Here is a 21,824-nt window from a genome sequence, read left to right as displayed (position 1 = left end):
AATTCCAGCATCCTCAAAAGGGCTTGACATTAATCAGGTTTCCATCCAACCTTTTCATGCGAGTAAAGTAGCCTACATGTCTGATAAAGAAATGTCACCACATCATGGGAAAGCATGCAGTTTATTAGGCTACAGATGAAATAAATGATGATGAACTTCACAGGGTGGTGAAAGTGTGCAGTGACGAGGTTGATGCTCCTTTCAATAAATATTGAGGGTCTTATTCTGGTGACATGATGATCAATGCTTGGCGGGCTTTTGACCCCCAAAAATTGTCCATAATCTCATGTAGTTGGTAATAGCTGCACTGTATCTGCAAGCTGTTGGCTCAAGTGCACATGCCAATACCAGAGTAGGCAGATTCGCCATACCTATGCAACATTTTTAGTGACAAAACCATTAGAGTGGAAAATGCGATTGAAACCCATTTCATGTGTTTTCTTCATTCGGTACATGGGAATTTAACCTCAAAAGGTATTTTTATGTGCACTTTGTATTCACGCACAGACTTCTATCTGCAACAAGTCAATTTGATGGAAACACAACTCTGATGGGAAAATGCTCCAGGGTTTACCTTAATTGCAATCGCTGGCATTTAAAAAATAATGTAAAAAATGAAAAGCCATATATAAAATTGTAGCAGGCCAAATTGTCCAGGAGAGGCTGTCTATCATAGCCTACGCCCTGAATTCGCGTTTCAGCACCATTCTCTCACGCCTTGAGCTCATGTGTGCCTGCTGCTGAGGACAAAGAGAGCAACAGAGGAGCATTGGCCTAGGTTACTGTTGATTGCGAAGATGGAGGCTTTTTTCATTGAAATAAAACAAAAGTTAGACGAAAAAGATTATGGCTGTAGTGAAAAGCCTACAAGGGGAATTTAATGTTTTAATATTGTATTGGACTAAGATGAGAAGAATGCAGGCTACTGTGCAGCTCCCTATTCAGGTAGGATGCAATTTTGGAAATTACATTTATTTATTTGTTTTATTATTGTATATATTTATTATTATTGTAAGCCTATCTATTAATCGAAACAAGTTCTTTAAATATGCAAAACCTGTTTTGTTTAATTCTGTTGAGACATTTTGTCACGGATTCTCCCGGTACTGCTGCCCATTCCGTGCACCAGTTCCGAAGGTCTACGTCACAGGCCTCTAGGCGTCACTGAACTCTCATTATGCACAACTGGTTCCCATTTCCCCTGATTAGTAATTGTATATATGTGCCCTCTGTTCACCATTGTCTTGTCGGTTATTGTTCCCATGTCCGTCGGTCTTGTGAGTACCTGTGCTTTGTTGTTTCGGCTTTCGTGCTGCGTGTATTGTGTACTCGTTATTACGGGTCTCATCCCGTGTATTGTTGTGCACTTGTTATTATGGGTCTCGTCCCGTGTATTTATTAGAGGTTTAACTTTGCTCTTTTGTTTGGGTTACATCCCTGTATTTTTGTATACGTGTTTGTTTTGGGCTTCGTCCCCGTGCCTTTCATAGCATGTTGTATTTTTGGATGGAGTATTAAAACCCCCTATTACGTATTCCTGCGCCTGTCTCCAAACCTTTTATACAACGTAACACATTTTCATTTGCTAAATTAAATTCGCAACATGGAAAGTGTTGATCCCATGCTTCATGAGCTGAAATAAACGATCCCAGAAATGTTTGATATGCACCAAAAGCTTGTTTCTCAAAATGTTTGTGCATAAATTTGTTTACATCCCTGTTAGTGAGCATTTCTCCTTTGCCAAGATAATCCATCCACCTGATAGGTGTGGCATATCAAGAAGCTGATTAAACAGCATGATCATTACACAGGTCCACCTTGTGCTGGGGACAATAAAAGGCCATTCTAAAATGTGCAGTTTTGTCAAACAACACAATGCCACAGATGTCTCAAGTTTTGAGGGAGCGTGCAATTGGCATGCTGACTGCAGGAATGTCCACCAGAGCTGTTGCCAGAGAATTGAATGTTAATGTATCTACCATAAGCCACCTCAACGTTGTTTTAGAGAATTTGGCAGTAAGTCCAACCGGCCTCACAACCACAGACCACATGTAACCATGCCAGCCCAGGACCTCCACATCTGGCTTCATCACCTGCGGGATCATCTGAGATCAGCCACCCGACAGCTGATGAAACTGAAGTATTTCTGTCTGTAATAAAGCCCCTTTGTGGGGAAAAACTCATTCTGATTGGCTGGGCCTAGCTCCCAAGTGGGTGAGCCTATAACCTCCCAGGCCCACCCATGGCTTCGCCCTTGCCCAGTCATGTGAAATCCATAGATTAGGGCCTGATTTCCTTATATGAACTGTAACTCAGTGAAATTGTTGCATGTTGTGTTTATTTTTGTTCAGTATATTTTAAGGTTATAAGTAGGTCTGTTGTAATTTGTTGGGTATGGTAGGCACTTGCCTTTGTTGGTAATTGCTGCAATACAGCCTTCTCAAAACTTAGGTTTAAACCAGCTCGCAAGTGTTCCATTCTGCTGAGCCATTTTCTTTGGCAAAATGAAGTTGCAACTGTAATGCTGTGTTTGCTGAAATATAATAGCCTGATGGTATTTTCCCTATAACAGTGGCTTGACTAACTTTTGATATTACCCTAATAAAGTTTATGAACTTTTTTTGAAGGTTTGGTGGAATTATTATTAAGCTTTAGCTACTGCAAGCCTATGATATGAAGGTAGTGTTCAGCAGTGCTCCAAATGACTCCAACAGTTGAACTTGAGGTGAGGACAGTGCTTAATTTGTAACTCGTGAGGTCCCGGAACACACAGTGAGCGCGAGGGGGCTATCCGGGGGGGCTTTGAGGGACCGGAACACATTGAGAAAAAAAGTGTCAAACACAACGTAGCAGCGCAGCAGAGTAAACAGCCAAGTAGCCTGCTGTCTATGGTGGTGAAACGGCCCACTCTCCAAGATGCTGATTCATTCAAAGCATTTTAGACGTCACTGCAGTATGCCTACATACTTGAGTATAGCTGTGGGGCTTACGTCAGTCCGAATTTCTTACAGCTTCATTTTCTAGACATTGTACATCAACATTTTTAGACGTCACTGCAGAACATTGACAATATGCATATGCACACATACTCAGCTGTGGGGTTTACAATTCCCTCATTTCATATCATTTTCAAGACATCAATTTAGCAGTAGAACAAATATCACAATATCGGAATATAACGTCAAGTAGAATAAATCAATGTAGGCTACAGCAGAACACGCACATGAGAATAAATAGTCCTCCTGCCATTGTGATATGACGCACATATTCAGATTTCACAGTACAGAACAAGTTTGTAAAAAAAAAAATACAAAAATCCTACCTTAGTTTTCAAAACCTCCCACAATAACTCTTCCCATCCATTTAACTCCTGACAGTCAATTTCTTGCTCAAAGCCATGAGCGGGCCTGTGGCTGTGATGTTTAGCCTCCTAAGGATGTTGGGAAGACTCTGGCTGTAGAGTCTATTTGATCATTTTGAGTGTTAACTATAACCTGGGTGTCCTCTTAAGCCTTGTCTCAAAATGTGCCTTGGTTCAGGCATGTTCAAAAACCTTTTTTCTGAGTACTCTTTGTTTTTTGTTTTTAAGTCTGAGGCAGAGGATGTTACTGTACATTCCACCCACCCTTTTTCTAGTTTAATCCCTGCAGTCCTTTCTAGACCCAAGCTCCCTACCTTTTTGCATGTTATACAGCCCAGCTTTGAATTGTGCACGACCAGCCAGGGGTTATATGTTTGCTTGTTCTTGAACTGCAAATTGCACCTGCTCCAAGCACTTTGTCGGTGGATGATGCACTGTCCACTCCAGCTCCCCCGTCACCGTCCCCCACTGAGTCTGATTCGCTAGTAGGCCTACTAGCTAGTGGAGGTGCCGGTGGTGATGCTAAACGGGCGGGATTAGCAGCACTGCAAACTAAGGCATCACCATCAGAAGCAGTTTGCCCCTCTCTTCCGGCACTGACAGTTTTCTGGCTCGTTCTGGCTTCAATTCACCATCTATCTCTGGATTTTTATACTTGAAAAATGTCATCAAACTGGATTGCCTTTTCTTATCCATGTTTTATTTGGCTTTCCCCCGTTTCAAATTCAGTAGGGAGACGACTAGCCTAGGTTACGTGACATGGTTATGTAGGGACCTCTTCACTAGCTGACCACCACTACCAAGACCTGTGTCAAGATCAGTTACTTACCCCATTGGCCCTCCCCATAACCTCTATGTACAAATAAGCGAGCAGGTCTGGAATCAATGTGGCAGGATAGGATGATTACACAGAAAGATCACCACGCTTTTACATGATGGTCTTTCTGGGGGGGTCGGGAGAAATAACGAGGAGGCAACTTAATTTAACGCTAATCGATTTTATTAGAATGTTTACAGTGCGAACAGTGAAACAATTAATAAATCATGCCGCGAGAGGTACCGGAACCGGGCAAATAGGTGCTCAAATTAAGCACTGGGTCAGGAATAATGTTTCAGGCCTACCAGAGTTACTCCTAAAATCTAACAATATAATGCTTATCTTGATACAAAATATTCAGGCAGAAAATGTACGAATTATCCTCCTTCTGTACATCTATATCTGTATAGTAACCGTTTGACATAAAGAAATGCATGTCGGTGTCGTAGCATGCCACCGGCATATCTATATCTCTATCTTTCTGGGGCTAGGCCTAAGCTTATTTTCCTTTATATAGGCTATATAATGTTTTATATTAATATCATACAGTGAACACCTAAGCTTATAGACCTATGTATGCAATGCCCTGAGGTAAACAATTATTGTTTTAGGAAAGTAGCCTAAAAACGAATAAAACAAATTGTCTATAAAGTTGTTTTTGTTGCTACACATCGAAACACAGGGAATAGTGTTTTTATCATTTGCTATAGGCTGTTTTTAAGGACGTAAATGTGGCTCATTTGGCCAATATCTCTGTTTATTGATAGCGTGGCTGTGCCAAGTCAGATCTGAATGCATATCGATGTCAGGTAAATTTCTCAAATGTCCGGTAAATTCAAATCTTCCCGGCCATGTCGTCCTGTGCCAAATTTTCCTAAAGGAAAGCCTGAAATGTGCAATCTATCGCCAATTGGATAGAAACCTATAGACACCCTAAAGACTCTGGCAAGTGCAATAGTCCAGTGTCACTTTGATTATGGCTGCACATCATGGCTCAGCAACAGCGCCAAACATCTAAAGAATAAGCTACATCCGGAGAATAATCACTTGTCTCCCAGGTACACAGGTATTTCCCGCCCAAACCGGAAGTGCCATTCTATAGCATTTTAATATGTGTGGATTTGGTTAGAGCTTTGATGTTACCTGAGCCTGATGAGCCAAACATTAAATACATTTTATGAGCCCAACATTAGACATTTTATGAGCCCAAGCCCAAAAAAGACCAAATGATTGGGCCTTTATCCAATACATAGGCTATTTAATTTTTTCAAATGCAACATTTATTTAACTAGGCGAGTCAGTTAAGAACAAATTCTTATTTACAATGACGGCCTACACCGGCCAAACCCGGACAACGCTGGGCTAATTGTGTGCCGCCCTATGGGACTCCCAATAACGGCCGGTTGTGATACAGTCTGGATTCAAACCAGTGTGTCTGTAGTGACACCACTAGCACTGAGATGCAGAGCCTTAGACCGCTGCGCCACTCGGAAGCCCCAAGGACAGAAAAACAGGACAGAAAAACATAAAAGCCTATAGATGTAGTTATGTTATTCAATTACTTTCTATGGGGTGTAGTAGTAAAGACCAAATTCAATATTCAATCAAATCATTTAAAAATATATTTTTTAAAGGGTCTAAAATTCAACATCAAATAGATGAATAATCCATGGTATGACCATCTTAAAACAGTTCCATATGTTAGCTTAGTACCTTGGATACTGATTCCAAAATTAACAGGAAACGATTACTTGGTGAGAATTTTTTTTCATTGATGGATTTTGTTTTCATAAAGTAAACAAATAACATTTATATATCATCTCCATTACTTTCGTTTGAAAGATAAAAACTTTATCCGTGGTGACTCACCTCTCCCTGTGAATCCATATCACCCACTAGGTCTGCCAACATCCCCTTGAAAGTGTCAAAGGATGTCTACTCTTTTGAAATGTAATTTTTTTTTACAAGCATTTGGGGAGTTACATTTCAATTTGAGTGGCATTGAAAAATAATTTTCTTGGGTTTGAGTTATGAGTTCTCGGTATTCACCCTGGTTCTGCAAGCTCTTTATTTGGCCTTGCAGTGTCTCAAGAGACCATCTCCTCCCCTCTCCACCTGCTTCCCAGATCCTCTCCTCTTTGAAGTAGGAGTAGCACCCCTACACACATCAGTATCAGTGGAATGCAGACAAACACTCAGGAATTCTGATTTTCCTCTCAGAATTTGATATTCCAAGTTTTTATGTAACAGTAGAAAAAGTAATCAGAAACAACTGACAGACAGACAGACAGAAGCTCCAGGAATAAATTGTTTAATCAGGTCCTATTCCCCCAGTGGCAGATGAATCAGAATTAGTTGGGTAACATAGATAATTAAGATGTTTTATTTGCATAATATGCTTATGTGAGATACTTGTCATATGTGAATGTATCTGTTAAACCATGTGAAGGGATGGCGTGATTAATAGGGAACCAATTACTTGTCTCCACAATGTCTGTGCGCACGTCATTCCCTCCTTTGGCATTGGGGGAGGGTGTATGGCAGTGTCTGGACAATTGTATGTCCCCTCTGATGTTGCACTTATCTTGGGATAGTGTATGACATAGAGGCTCACTCCCCTCAGTGAGCTTGTCCAGGAGTGGAGTCAAGAGGGGGTTTATTTGAGATGGGAGTATCTAGAGTTGTCAATTGATTTATGCCATTGGATGAGCTAATGGTTCTGTTCTATACAGTACCAGGGAGAGACGGTTTCAGTTTGGAGTAGGAGGACCAGACACTGGTCTATACATTGAAAACTGTTGACACAGCAGTTGCTGTCTGCTATGTTTTATAGATATCTTTCATACAAAACTTAACCTTTGTGAACTGTTCCTAAGATCTGTGGTTCGTCATGTACGTTGAGAGGGGTGTATCTTGGCTATAAAAGGTCTTTGTACTTTTGTGTAGTCACTTTTCAATGGTTCATTGAAAGTCAAAGTGCTTTTGCAAAAGCATCTTAATTATTAAAGATGTAGTTTTAAGTATAACTCTGACTGGTGTGTGAAGTTTGTAACTCTCCTCATTTGGTAATGCAGAAATTAGCCACCACACCCCTTTCCCCAGAATGGGCTAAAGGCCTGACTCAGTAGCTGGTGACTGAGATAAAATAGTGGAGTTGAACTAAACCAGCGAGGTGAGAGCACTAGCGTACCACACCCCCCCGCACGGTGGGGGCCCACAGGCTCTGGAGGTTGCCCTCAAAGAATTAGGAATTAGAATACCTTCTTATGATGGGATAAAGGTCAGCCATTTCAATCAGGAAGTTGGTCAACCATGGATTGCCAGTGCTGTGATAAGATATTGTGTAAAATAATGAATTTGAATAATTTATCTGCACTGTATGTTTGTTAGATAACCAGACAGTTTTAGAGGAATAATTCCATAAATGTTTCAAATTAACTGCCAATGTGCCAACATCCCATTCAAACAATGCAGTCAATCCATAGCCATACACTGGCTTAAATCAGTTGATGATAGGACTTAGACAAGTACTGATATTGTATCATATAATAGCACTCTCAGCTTTCCAAGAAAACAAAAAGTAGACATTTATGGCCTGTTTACATTCACCAAGTGTAAAAAACATTAAGAACACCTTACCCCCCCACGCACACAAAGGGATGCTGGCCCATGTTGACTCCAATACTTGGCTGGATGTCCTTTGGGTGGTGGACCATTCTTGATACACACAGGAAACTGTTGAGCGTGAAAAACCGGGCAGCGTTGCAGTTATTGACACAAACCGGTGCGCCTGGCACCTACTACCATACCCCGTTCAAAGGCACTTAAATCTTTCGTCTTTCCCATTCACCCTCTGAATGGCACACATATACAATCAGTCTCAATTGTTTAAAGGCTTAAAAATCCTAGCTTTCACCTGGATTCACCTGGTTAGTCTCTTTCATGGAAAGAGCAAGTGTTCATAATGTTTAATAAACTCAGTGTACAGTGTGTTTTAGAGACTAAGAAATGTGTAGAAAACCCATATAAAATGCAGGAAATTAGCTTTAAAATTGTAAAATTATTTCAACCTCTTTGCAAAATGTGTAGAATAGAATGAGATTAGCTATAAAACTGCACATTTTTCTCTCTGCCCCATGGCAATATAAACTCAGCAAAAAAAGAAACGTCCCTTTTTCAGAACCCTGTCTTTCAAAGATAATTCATAAAAATCCAAATAACTTCACAGATCTTCTTTGTATAGGGTTTAAACAACGTTTCCCATGTTTGTTCAATGAACCATAAACAATTCATGAACATGCACCTGTGGAACGGTCGTTAAGACGCTAACACCTTACAGACGGTAGGCAATTAAGGTCACAGTTATGAAAACTTAGGACACTAAAGAGGCCTTTCTACTGACTCTGAAAAACACCAAAAGAAAGATGCCCAGGGTCCCTGCTCATCTGCGTGAACGTGCCTTAGGCATGCTGCAAGGAGGCATGTGGACTGCAGATGTGGCCAGGGCAATAAATTGCAATGTTTGTACTGTGAGACACCTAAGACAGCGCTACAGGGAGACAGGACGGACAGCTGATCATCCTCGCAGTGGCAGACCACATGTAACAACACCTGCACAGGATCGGTACATCTGAACATCACACCTGCGGGACAGGTACAGGATGGCAACAACAACAACTGCGCGAGTTACACCAGGAACGCACAATCCTTCCATCAGTGCTCAGACTGTCCGCAATAGGCTGAAAGAGGCTGGACTGAGGGCTTGTAGGCCTGTTATAAGGCAGGTCCTCACCAGACATCACCGGCAACAACGTCGCCTATGGGCACAAACCCACCGTCGTTGGACAAGACAGGACTGGCAAAAAGTGCTCTTCACTGACAAGTCAGTCGAAGGACACCGAGGCCTGTACTCTGGAGCGGGATCGATTTGGAGGTGGAGGGTCCGTCATGGTCTGGGGCGGTGTATCACAGCATCATCGGACTGAGCTTGTTGTCATTGCAGGCAATCTCAACGCTGTGTGTTACAGGGAAGACATCCTCCTCCCTCATGTGGTACCCTTCCTGCATGCTCATCCTGACATGACCCTCCAGCATGACAATGCCACCAGCCATACTGCTCGTTCTGTGCGTGATTTCCTGCAAGACAGGAATGTCAGTGTTCTGCCATGGCCAGTGAAGAGCCCGGATCTCAATCCCATTGAGCATGTCTGGGACCTGTTGGATCGGAGGGTGAGGGCTAGGGCAATTCCTTCCAGAAATGTCCGGGAACTTGCAGGTGTCTTGGTGGAAGAGTGGGGTAACATCTCACAGCAATTCTAAGTCCTCTCACTGTCAACTGCAACATTTTCTCTCAGCCTCATGGCAAAATGTGTAGAATAGCATGAGATTAACTATGAAACTGCACATTTTTATCTTTGCCCCATGGTTAGCTGTTTCCCCAAGAAACGGAAAGCAAAAAAAAGAGCCCTTTTTCAGATCTGGTGAAACTGTGGTATGCCACTGGATGAGAGAGGTGAGAGCAGGTGAGACAAAGAGAGACAAGATCAATACGAGTTGAGCTGAAGTGAGGGAAAGAACTGCAGCAAGGTAAAGTAGACCTCCACAACTACCCAGCCAGCCAGCCAGCACATCCAATTAAAGTAGACAAGCACTCAGGGGCGTTAAGCATCCATTATTTTAGAGGGGGCACGAAGCATGTAAGGATAGGGGGAGCCATAATCATTAGGCTTAATTCTATGTAAAAAAAAATACGTACATTTTTTCGGCATAGATTATTTAAGCATACTTCTTTACCTGTACAATTGTCATTTTAATGAATGTGTCATTCTGACTTTTGTAAATCACACATCTCAAAATACTGCACTAATATTCCTAGGATATTACATCCAAATTACAACACAGTACATGGGATCATACCACACATCATCAATACAGGCAGGCACATATCATGGCATCAAACGTATTCCACAAACATTATGATATTATCATAAGGTGCCAGATTACATTCAAACCAAGTATTTGTCTGCATATCTGAGAATACCTCTTGAGCTCTCTGTAGCCTCCTGACTGCTGGTTCTTTTTTTTAAAGAAACAAAATATACTTCTCTGCATCGCTGCTAAAATCTGGGTAAAAGATTGAAAGGAATGTGAGTCTTATTCAGTACATTTAAGTCTAGCAACCTTGCCAGCAGGCATGCCAACTAAGACAGTTAGACAAGCTACTCTAACTTGATTGATAGTCTGAAATGGCTTGGTAGCTAGTTATGAGGATTGGAAACCTATCTAGCTGGTGAACTAAAGCCAACTTCATTGAATGGCTAGGTGGCTAGTATTACAGAGAAACAACAAAACATTTTTGAGCTATTTATTCATTAAGAAGGAATCAATAGGCTACATAGCTTTATCAATTTCATGTACAAACATACCTGCTGCGCGTCTTGTCCATAACCGGCATCTAAAATCAAATCAAAGCCTGTGTGTCTTTGCGCTGTGGTGCACCTTGGAAGGAACATCGCATCCCTCCGATAGAGTTCCAGACACTTGTAGAATCTAGGCCAAGATACATTGAAGCTGTTCTGGCTCGTGGCGGCCCAAAGCCCTATTAAGACACTTTATGTTGGTTTTTCCTTTATTATGGCAGTAACTGGAGTGTACATTTGTGAGGTTCTTTTTGATAGCTAGCTAGCTAGCTTCCTTCAGTTCAAGGGATGGGAGGGCCAAATTATGTAGACGTACTGAAATATGCAGGGCTTATTCCAGACATACCCACACAATATGTTAAGGCAACAATAAATTAAGCTACTTCAGGCTAGCCAAATCAGCGACACCTATGCTGACCCTGTCCATTAACAGTGATTGAAGTCAGGAACGGCCGCATGAGTCAACGATTTGAATAGATGGAAAGGATGGCATGAATACCAGGTTTTGATGCATTTTTAGGACATTTTTTAATTTTGAAAAAAAAAACACCAACAGAATCATTAAGAAAAAACACGAAATTACTAAAATTGAGGATTTAAAAAATATATAATGTCATTTTTTTTATTTGGCTTTTATAACAGCTTGTCACGTCCTGGCCATAGTAAGTTGTTATTTTCTATGGTAGAGTAGGTCAGGGTGTGACAGGGGGTGTTTGTCTGTTTTTGTATTTCTATGTTCAGTTTCTAGTTTTGTATTTCTATGTTGGTGTTGTTTGGGTTGATCTCCAATTGGAGGCAGCTGATCCTCGTTCCTCTAATTGGAGGTCATATTTATGTTGATGTTTGTCCCACCTGTGTTTGTGGGTGATTATATTTTGAGTAGTGTGTTTTCTCTCTGCGTCACGGTTTGTTGTTTTTGTGTTTCAAGTATTAGTGTATTGCATTTCAGTTTCACGTTAAATAACATATGTGGAACTACGAACACGCTGCATTTTGGTCCGATCCTTCAGACAGCCGTGACACAGCTTTTTTATTAGATTATCACACTACCCTGACTACCCTGACAGCACGTCACTGGTGGCAGTAGTGGCATTAAAACCAGATATCTGAACCCATAGAATTTCTAGGATTCTATTCTATTTTGAGCATTTGATGCAATTTTTTGATGACTTGAAGGTCTTTTTACATGCTTGATGACTTGAAAAAAAATGGTACCCTTTTTGCATTTGCACAACTCGGCCTTCATGACTTGTAAAAACATTTTTTTTAACCAAAAATGTTTTTAACCATTAGATTTTTTGTCTGCACCACTTTTGTATTATATTGTACATGGCCTTGATAACTTGAACATAATTGTAATCCTTGGCAGTGGGAAAAAAACAACACTTCAGCATTTGATTACTTGTGATGGCCACATCTTGAGAAACACACAAACCAACTGGACACAGACGTCATCTCTGTGCCCATTTGGTTCTTTTCAACTAACATGAATTCCACGTGAAATCAACAAAAAACTTCACCATGTCCATGGATTTACTGTAGGTTAAAAGTTGGGTGAAAAAAATACTAAATGCCCTTAAGCTGAGGACTTTTTGCAAATCCAAATCCAATGTTGATTCAACCAGTTTTTGCTCAGTGGGTACTATCCATTGAGAGCTATAGAGTGGAGACTCATGAAAGGGGGTTCTGATTGGATTGTTAGTCATGAATCTGAAGTTATATCGGCCGATTTGCTCGGACTCAGCTCAAGGTATCTCTGTTAACCAAATGACACCCTATTCCCTATATAGCGCACCTGAGAATAGGGTGCCATTTGGGACACATCCATAGTGAACCATGATGTATAGAAACTCGAAAGATATTGGGAACATATCCAGTACAGTATAATTGTTTTCTCTATTCATCTTGTCACGTAAAGCTTGAGTTTGGTTTGCCCAACAATAAGATTGGTGTGTGGTGTGTGGTATTTGAGTGTGTGAGTGAGTGAGTGTTTGAGACAGAGAATGAAACAGAACGAGAAAGATGGAGATAACAGTAACATAAACTCAGCAAAAAAAGAAACGTCCTCTCACTGTCAACTGCGTTTATTTTCAGCAAACTTAAAATGTGTAAATATTCGTATGAACATAACAAGTTTCAACAACTGAGCCATAAACTGAACGAGTTCCACAGACATGTGACTAACAGAAATTGAATAATGTGTCCCTGAACAAAGGGGGGGGGGGGTCAAAATCAAAAGTAACAGTCAGTATCTGGTGTGGCCACCAGCTGCATTAAGTACTGCAGTGCATCTCTTCCTCATGGACTGCACCAGATTTGCCAGTTCTTGCTGTGAGATGTTACCCCACTCTTCCACCAAGACACCTGCAAGTTCCCGGACATTTCTGGAGGGAATGGCCCTAGCCCTCACCCTCCGATCTGGAGGGTCATGTCAGGGTGAGCCTGCAGGAAGGGTACCACATGAGGTAGGAGGATGTCTTCCCTGTAACGCACAGTGTTGAGATTGCCTGCAATGACAACAAGCTCAGTCTGATGATGCTGTGACACACCGCCCCAGACCATGACGGACCCTCCACCGCCAAATCGATCCCGCTCCAGAGTACAGGCCTCGGTGTAACGCTCATTCCTTCGACGATAAATGCGAATCCGACCATCACCCCTGGTGAGACAAAACCGCGACTCGTCAGTGAAGAGCACTTTTTGCCAGTCCTGTCTGGTCCAGCGACGGTGGGTTTGTGCCCATAGGCGACGTTGTTTCCGGTGATGTCTGGTGAGGACCTGCCTTACAACAGGCCTACAAGCCTATTGCGGACAGTCTGAGCACTGATGGAGGGATTGTGCGTTCCTGGTGTAACTCGCGCAGTTGTTGTTGCCATCCTGTACCTGTCCCGCAGGTGTCATGTTCAGATGTACCGATCCTGTGCAGGTGTTGTTACACGTGGTCTGCCACTGCGAGGATGATCAGCTGTCCATCCTATCTCCCCGTAGCGCTGTCTTAGGCGTCTCACAGTACGGACATTGCAATTTATTGCCCTGGCCACATCTGCAGTCCTCATGCCTCCTTGCAGCATGCCGAAGGCACGTTCACGCAGATGAGCAGGGACCCTGGGCATCTTTCTTTTGGTGTTTTTCAGAGAGAGTAGAAAGGCCTCTTTAGTGTCCTAAGTTTTCATAACTGTGACCTTATTTGCCTACCGTCTGTAAGCTGTTAGTGTCTTAAAGACCGTTCCACAGGTGCATGTTCATTCATTGTTTATGGTTCATTGCACAAGCATGGGAAACAGTGTTTAAACCCTTTACATAGAAGATCAGTGAAGTTATTTGGATTTTTACTAATTATCTTTGAAAGACAGGGTCCTGAAAAAGGGACGTTTCTTTCTTTGCTGAGTTGATTCTCATCTTGTCTGGCTTTCTAACATGTTGTATTGTGCTTGCTCATATGCTCTATTGTTGACATGTCCCTCTGACTCACACAGACTGCTGTAAAGTGGACTGACTTCCTCTCACACAATACCTGGTAGGCTCAGCTCACACTGAGCTGAGTCTACCTAAAGCAAAATCCTTCAACACTAGTACCCCAGACAGCTTATCAAAAACATGTTTTTAAAATTGTTATTTCTAATGGAAATGAATTGCATCTTCTAAAGATACACGGCAAGCTTATCAAGGAGACAGTGTTTTGGTAGCCCTTTTTATGGCAGATATGAAAAAAGTGCTTCCGCGTCACCCGCCACCACAATTAGAACTTCATTATTCAGCCTGTAATTTGGTTCTTGTGAAATGTTCAATTATGAATCCCAGCTAATGAATAGCACTGAGAAATGTTATCTGGGAAGCGGCGGGTCCTGGGTCATTAGCCGATCTTAATCCAAATGGAAAACATACAAGTGCATTTTCATAACGCCACTTGACTGTCTCTGGCTGCATTTTTATGCAACTCTCGTATTGTGCAAAAGCCAGCATCTTATGGAAGCATCCCATAGTGCAAATCTCTCTGCTGCCTAATGTAGACTATTCGTCACACACGCACGCAAGAACAAACCACACACACACACACACACAAACAGCACTGTTCCACTATATACAGTATTGACAGTATCGAATGAACACTTCAGGCAGAGCAGATAACTACTTGCCTGCTTATTATGGGGTTAATAACCGCCATGGGGCGACGCTTGTGAAACATCTGAATAGTGATTACTTCAATGCCTTGCATACATGTTCATTGTTGTGTGGTTGATAATAAAAAGGCTTGTTTGTTTGTATAATGTACATATTAATTCTAATAATTTGCAATTCTAGTAATTCTAAAACATAATTTACAAGGCTTGTGACGTGTTCATATCCTATCTAGGGAGGGGGAGGGTAACCATAGAGATCCTATTAATTAACTTTTATACAACGGGTTACCAACATATTCAAATAATGATTGACATTTTGCTTAAAAAATGTATTTATTCATACTATTTCATCCTTCCACAAGATATAGTACCGACACAAATCTAGGGTTTCTACCTAGTCGTTTAGTCTTTTTGATCTGTATCTATGCATGTGACCCAGTTGTTCGTTCTAAATGTTCCATTGCCATATTGGCTGGCAGCGTTCTTCTCCCTTGCTTGCTAGCTAATTTACGGTCATGTCAAACAGTGCAGTCAGAATAACAACAGTAGCCACATTTGCATTTGTTTAAACTCTTTTCTAGTGACATTTATTTGGAAATATGAGGCGCGATATTGCCTGTCACAGAAAATGTGCTCTCTTGTTGTTCAGATGAGCTAGCCAACAACACATCTAACACAATCTTTTCAAACTAGAGCTGGAAAGACTGCAAACTAGCTGCACTTCGTTTCGTTTGACCTTTTTTCAATTGAAATGTCTTTGTATATATCCATAAAAATTATGCAAGCTTATTCATGATTTAGACTGGCTGAGAAACGCTGCCTGCATTTCTGTCTTGTCCCGACACGTTCATTACTATGGGACAGCAGGAGCAGGGGCGAAAATCTGATATCAACTTTGGGGGGGACAATTACATGAAATTTTCTCAAGAGCAATTCCTGAGGGGGACACCAAAAGTATTGCTGTAACACATAGCCTACATTGTAATATGGTAAATGTATATTGAGGAACCAAAGAAATAAGGTGTTTGCCGTACTCCTAACTACCGGTACCCAAACCTACACAACTACATTTACACATTTTAGTCATTTAGCAGACGCTCTTATCCAGAGCAACTTACAGTAGTGAATGCATACATTTCATACATTTTTTTTTTCTGTGCTGGCCCCCCGTGGGAACCAAACCCACAACCCTGGCGTTGCAAACACCATGCTCTACCAACTGAGCTACAGGGAAGGCTAACTACTCACAACAGCAATACCATTGCCTTTAACAAATCTTAGTTCAGTCACCAGTTTAAGTTGAGAGTGGGGGTATCCATGGCATTTTCCAATTATGTTCCTATTTTACAAGTAAAAAAAATGGAGAACCTTTCATAATGTTGCCAAACAAAGACTCAACAAACTTACCTGAGACTCCCTGTCTCTGCCAGTCTGTCCCTGCATATCTGTCCCCAACTCTGCTGTCTGTGTGCCATCTGTTGCCTGCTCTGCCTAATGACATCATTGTGAAACATTTCCATTAGAATTTCATTTCTTTCTTATGAACATTTTATCAACTAGTCTTTGAGATATTAGGCTACTAGGGTTCTTACTTTGCGTTTTGGTGTACTGAAAAATACTCTGATGTCCGTCTTTTATTTTTCTGCCATTTTTCTACCTGGCTGGCTGGCTACACACACACACAGTGTGTAGGTTATTTACAGTAGGAGATGGGCTTCTATCATCTTATCTTTTATCATTCTATTTGGGCTTCGATCTAAAAGGTAGCTAGCAAATGTGAAACGGATTAAAATGACAAGAGTTGACAGCTGTATGAGTTCACCATTTACACAACATATGCTGCAACCTTTTGTAATTTTAATAGTTTGTTTCATATTGGCTGGCTTCCAACAATAGCTGAATTTGCAAAGCTAGCGAGCACCAATTCAGTTTCAGTGGTGTTTGCTATAATCTTTGCTACCCGGGTTAAATAAAATAAATAAATAAAAGTTCCCTTGCGACAATTTAGCTTTTGCAACGAGACCATTAAATATATTTAAGACAATGGTAGAAGAGAGTGTAGTTCTGTTCAGTTTGGACTTCAGTTTATCGCTAACCTTATCACAGGGACTTTGAAGCACTAACTTACATCATCTGCATGCTGATCTCGGAATAAATTGACGATAGCAAAGATTCCATCTTTGACGAGGCCACATAAATGGAATAGGTACTAGCTTGCTTAATAGTTAATATTTGCGCGCTAGCTCTGCATATTCAGCTAGTGTGTGTGCGCGATTGACTGGATTAACCTCACGTCAGTTACGTTCATTGAGTGCCTTTCAGACAGTGGCTACGACCCCTCTGTTACCTTGCCAGTGGATCAAACCATTGTGAGGAAAAGGGTGGGGGGGGGGGGGGGTCGCAATCTTTTGAAACTTAAAAACGCGCTATTAAGTGTCTATAATCAGCAGAATTGCTTTCATTGCGTATTATTAATATTATTTAAATTACATAGTTATGTTTCAGTGATATATTGGGGGGGACAAATCATATTTTTCCCAGGATGGGGGGGTCGTGTCCCCCCCGCGATTTCCGCCCCTGAGCAGGAGATCGAATTTGACTATTGAAACAATGTGGCAATGTCTGAGATACGTACAGCAAGTTTTATACAAATCGATGCTGTTGAAAACGATGCTTTTTATAGTGGAGATCAAGTTTATAAATTGCCTGGCTGGGCTGATGAGACAGTGGATTGCGCAGTAAGATGGAACTGAGTAAATAGGCATTTTAACGTCATAGATTTAGCCGGTGTTAACTTGTAGGTTAGACACCGTCTGGAATGAGGTTTAAACCAATCAGCATTCAAGATTAGACCCACCCGTTGTATAAATTGTCATGAACCCTCAAAGTTCCATAATGGGGGTGAAAATGGCAGCCATATTGGGCATGGTGAAATCCACAGTCTAATTGGAATAAATGGCAGTAGAGGCATAATACTTATGCAGTTTATATGGGTTTTATGAAAAAAATATGTATAAATAGCCTCTAAAATATACACTGAGTGTACAACATTATGAAGAACTGCTTTTTCCATGACATAGACTGACCAGGTGAGTCCAGCTGAAAGCTATGATTTATGTCACTTGTTAAATCCACTTCAGTGTAGATGAAGGGGAGGAGACAGGTTAAATAAGTATTTTTAAGCATTAAGACAATGGATTGTGGATTGTCTTAATGGATTGTGTATGTGTGCCATTCAGAGGGTGAATGGGCAAGACACAAGATTTAAGTGCCTTTGAACGGGGTATGGTAGTAGGTGTCAAGCGCACCGGTTTGAGTGTGTCAAGAACTGCAACGCTGCTGGGGTTTTCAAGCTCAACAGTATGTATCAAGAATGGTCCACCACCCAAAAGACATCCAGCCAACTTGACACAACTGTGGGAAACATTGGAAACAACGTGGGCCAGCATCCCTGTGGAATGCTTTCGACACCTTTTAGAGTCCGTGCCCCGACAAATTGAGGCTGTTCTGAGGGCAAAAGGGGGTGCAACTCAATATTTGGAAGGTGTTCCTATTGTTTTGTACACTCAATGTACATACATAACTGTTGTCTTTGTTCTTCCATCAATCAACTGAGGGCTCTGACTAGGTTATTGCGGCTCAAATTATGTTCCACTTCACCCACCTATACCAGTCATGACGGACACTGTCTGACCGCGGTGGTGAAATTAAATATAGACTTTTCTCCTACCCTCTGAAGACCATGAGAGATGTTGTATGGTCACCTAACATAACATCTTTGTGTGTGAGAGAAGTGTGATAGACTATCCACTGGGCACAAACTGGATGAATCAAAGTTGTTTCCATGTCATTTCAATGAAATGACATGGAAACAACGTGGAATAGACGTTGAATTGACACCTGTGCCCAGTGGGAACTTTGTTGTTTGTCTAATGCAGAAAATAAAGCCAGGTAAGCCGCTATATCGCGCTCCCCCTTGTTATATCTTAAGGCATATCTGAAAAAGCTTAAGAGAAATGACTTGGTTCAGACAACATGGCTATGGATCGGCATGGACAGAAAGGACTCTTCATTTCCTTGATCAAAATAAATACTTCCTCTTCCTGCACTCATTCCTACTTGTTTCTTGTCAGCTGACAAGGTAATGAATGATTTGTTATGGATTGGTCGATCTGCTAGTGCAGCTCAATTTAGATGTTTTATGAGGATTTGTCAAATCGTATTTGTAAGGATAACCACAAATGATGTACTGTGAGTTATTCCTGAATGCTTTCTCATAACCTTGGATGTGAATAACTTTTAGATAGTTGGAATAGAGCTACAGTCTAGAGGGGACTATTCATGTCAGTACTACTGAAAGTACGTTTTTGATCTGTTTTAGTGCGATTAAAAAACTGGTACAATATTTGTGTCATTTCAATTCAATCTCTGTCACGGCTGTTGTCGGTGAATGAGGACCAATACGCAGCAGGTACGTGAATGCTCATCTTGATATTTTAATTATCTTTCAAAATGAACATACAAAATAACAAAAAACACGAACGATCAACAAAAACAGTCTGGTAAGGCACAAGGCGAAACACAGAACAATCACCCACAAATCACACATACAAACACACCCTAATATATGGAACTCTCAATCAAAGGCAGATAGACAACACCTGCCTTCAACTGAGAGTCCCAACCCCAATCAACCAAACATAGAAACACACAACCTAGACTAACCATAGAATTACTAAACATAAACCAAAACCCGGAATTACTAAATTAAACACCCTTTACACAAACACACCACCCCGAACCACAGAAAACAAATACCCCCTGCCACGCCCTGACCAAACTACAAAACAATTAACCTTATATACTGGCCAGGACGTGACAGTACCCCCCCCTTAAAGGTGCTACCCCAGAAGCACCTTAACAAAAAATAACCCCAAGCCACACCAACAAAAAGTCCCCTTTTCTAAAGGGAGGGAAGGGAGGGTGGCTGCCGTCAACGACGGCACTGTGCTACACCCCCCCTCCCCAACCCACCTATTTCTGGAGGTGGCTCTGGCTCCGGCCGTTCCAGGCTGTCGGGCCACTCTGGCATCGCCGAGGGGCAGTCGGGGCAGTCTGGCAATTCGGGACAGTCTGGCAATTCGGGACAGTCTGGGCAGTCTGGCAATTCGGGACAGTCTGGGCAGTCTGGCAATTCGGGACAGTCTGGGCAGTCTGGCAATTCGGGACAGTCTGGGCAGTCTGGCAATTCGGGACAGTCTGGGCAGTCTGGCAATTCGGGACAGTCTGGGCAGTCTGGCAATTCGGGACAGTCTGGGCAGTCTGGCAATTCGGGACAGTCTGGGCAGTCTGGCAATTCGGGACAGTCTGGGCAGTCTGGCAATTCGGGCCACTCCGGCAGTTCAGGGCAGTCTGGCCACTCCGGCAGTTCAGGGCAGTCTGGCCACTCCGGCAGTTCAGGGCAGTCTGGCCACTCCGGCAGTTCAGGGCAGTCTGGCCACTCCGGCAGTTCAGGGCAGTCTGGCCACTCCGGCAGTTCAGGGCAGTCTGGCCACTCCGGCAGTTCAGCGCAGTCTGGCCACTCCGGCAGTTCAGCGCAGTCTGGCCACTCCGGCAGTTCAGCGCAGTCTGGCCACTCCGGCAGTTCAGCGCAGTCTGGCCACTCCGGCAGTTCAGCGCAGTCTGGCCACTCCGGCAGTTCAGCGCAGTCTGGCCACTCCGGCAGTTCAGCGCAGTCTGGCCACTCCGGCAGTTCAGCGCAGTCTGGCCACTCCGGCAGTTCAGCGCAGTCTGGCCACTCCGGCAGTTCAGCGCAGTCTGGCCACTCCGGCAGTTCAGCGCAGTCTGGCCACTCCGGCAGTTCAGCGCAGTCTGACCTCTCTGGCGACTGTTGACTGGCGGGCAGCTCTGACGACTGTTGACTGGCGGGCAGCTCTGACGATGACTGTTGACTGGCGGGCAGCTCTGACGATGACTGTTGACTGGCGGGCAGCTCTGACGATGACTGTTGACTGGCGGGCAGCTCTGACGATGACTGTTGACTGGCGGGCAGCTCTGACGATGACTGTTGACTGGCGGGCAGCTCTGACGATGACTGTTGACTGGCGGGCAGCTCTGACGATGACTGTTGACTGGCGGGCAGCTCTGACGATGACTGTTGACTGGCGGGCAGCTCTGACGATGACTGTTGACTGGCGGGCAGCTCTGACGATGACTGTTGACTGGCGGGCAGCTCTGACGATGACTGTTGACTGGCGGGCAGCTCTGACGATGACTGTTGACTGGCGGGCAGCTCTGATGATGACTGTTGACTGGCGGGCAGCTCTGATGAAGACTGTTGACTGGCGAGGCTGGGTTGACGCACTTGTAGCCTGGTGCGTGGTGCTGGTACTGGGATTACCAGATTATGTACACGCACCTCCAGGCTAGTGCGGGGAGCGGGAACAGGACGAGTCGGACTGGGTTGACGCACTTCCGGGTCCGCACGAGAGACAGGAGCTGGAAACCCAGGGCTATGGAGGCGCACAGCCGGTCTAGATCTTACCTCCTGCACAACCCGCCTTGGCTGGATGGAACTAGTAGCCCTGTACGAGCGGGGTGCTCGTACAGGGCAGACTGGGCTGTGCAGGGGCCTGATGGTAGCCGTGCGTAGAGCGGGAGTTGGGTAGCCTGGTCCTCGGAGGCGTACCGGCGACCAGATGCGCTGCGCAGGCATCCTCCTACCAGGCTGGATGCCCGCTCTAGCACGGCACCTGCGAGGGGCTGGAATAACGCGCACCGGACTGTGCGTGCGTATGGGTGAGATAGTGCGCTCCTCAGCGAAACATAGCGCTCTCCACCCCATACGCTCCTCCATATAACCACGAGTAGCTGGCTTCCGGCTCTTCTTACGCCTAGCCAAACTACCCGTGTGCCCCCCCCCAAAATTTTCTTGGGGGTGCCTCTCGTGCTTCTCCTTCAGCGCGTACTTGGCCTCGTACCACCGCCTCTCTGCCTTGGCTGCCTCAATTTCCCACTGCGGGCGTCGATAATCCCCAGCCTGATGCCAGGGTCCGGCCCCGTCCAGAACTTCCTCCCAAGTCCACTTCTCCCGCCAGTCCAACTCG

The sequence above is a fragment of the Salmo salar genome, chromosome 18 (genome assembly GCF_965601325.2).
Source record: "Salmo salar chromosome 18, fSalSal1, whole genome shotgun sequence".
Lineage (NCBI taxonomy): Eukaryota > Metazoa > Chordata > Actinopteri > Salmoniformes > Salmonidae > Salmo > Salmo salar.
The sequence above is the reverse complement of the archived record's forward strand: the minus strand, read 5'-3'. Positions refer to the sequence as shown.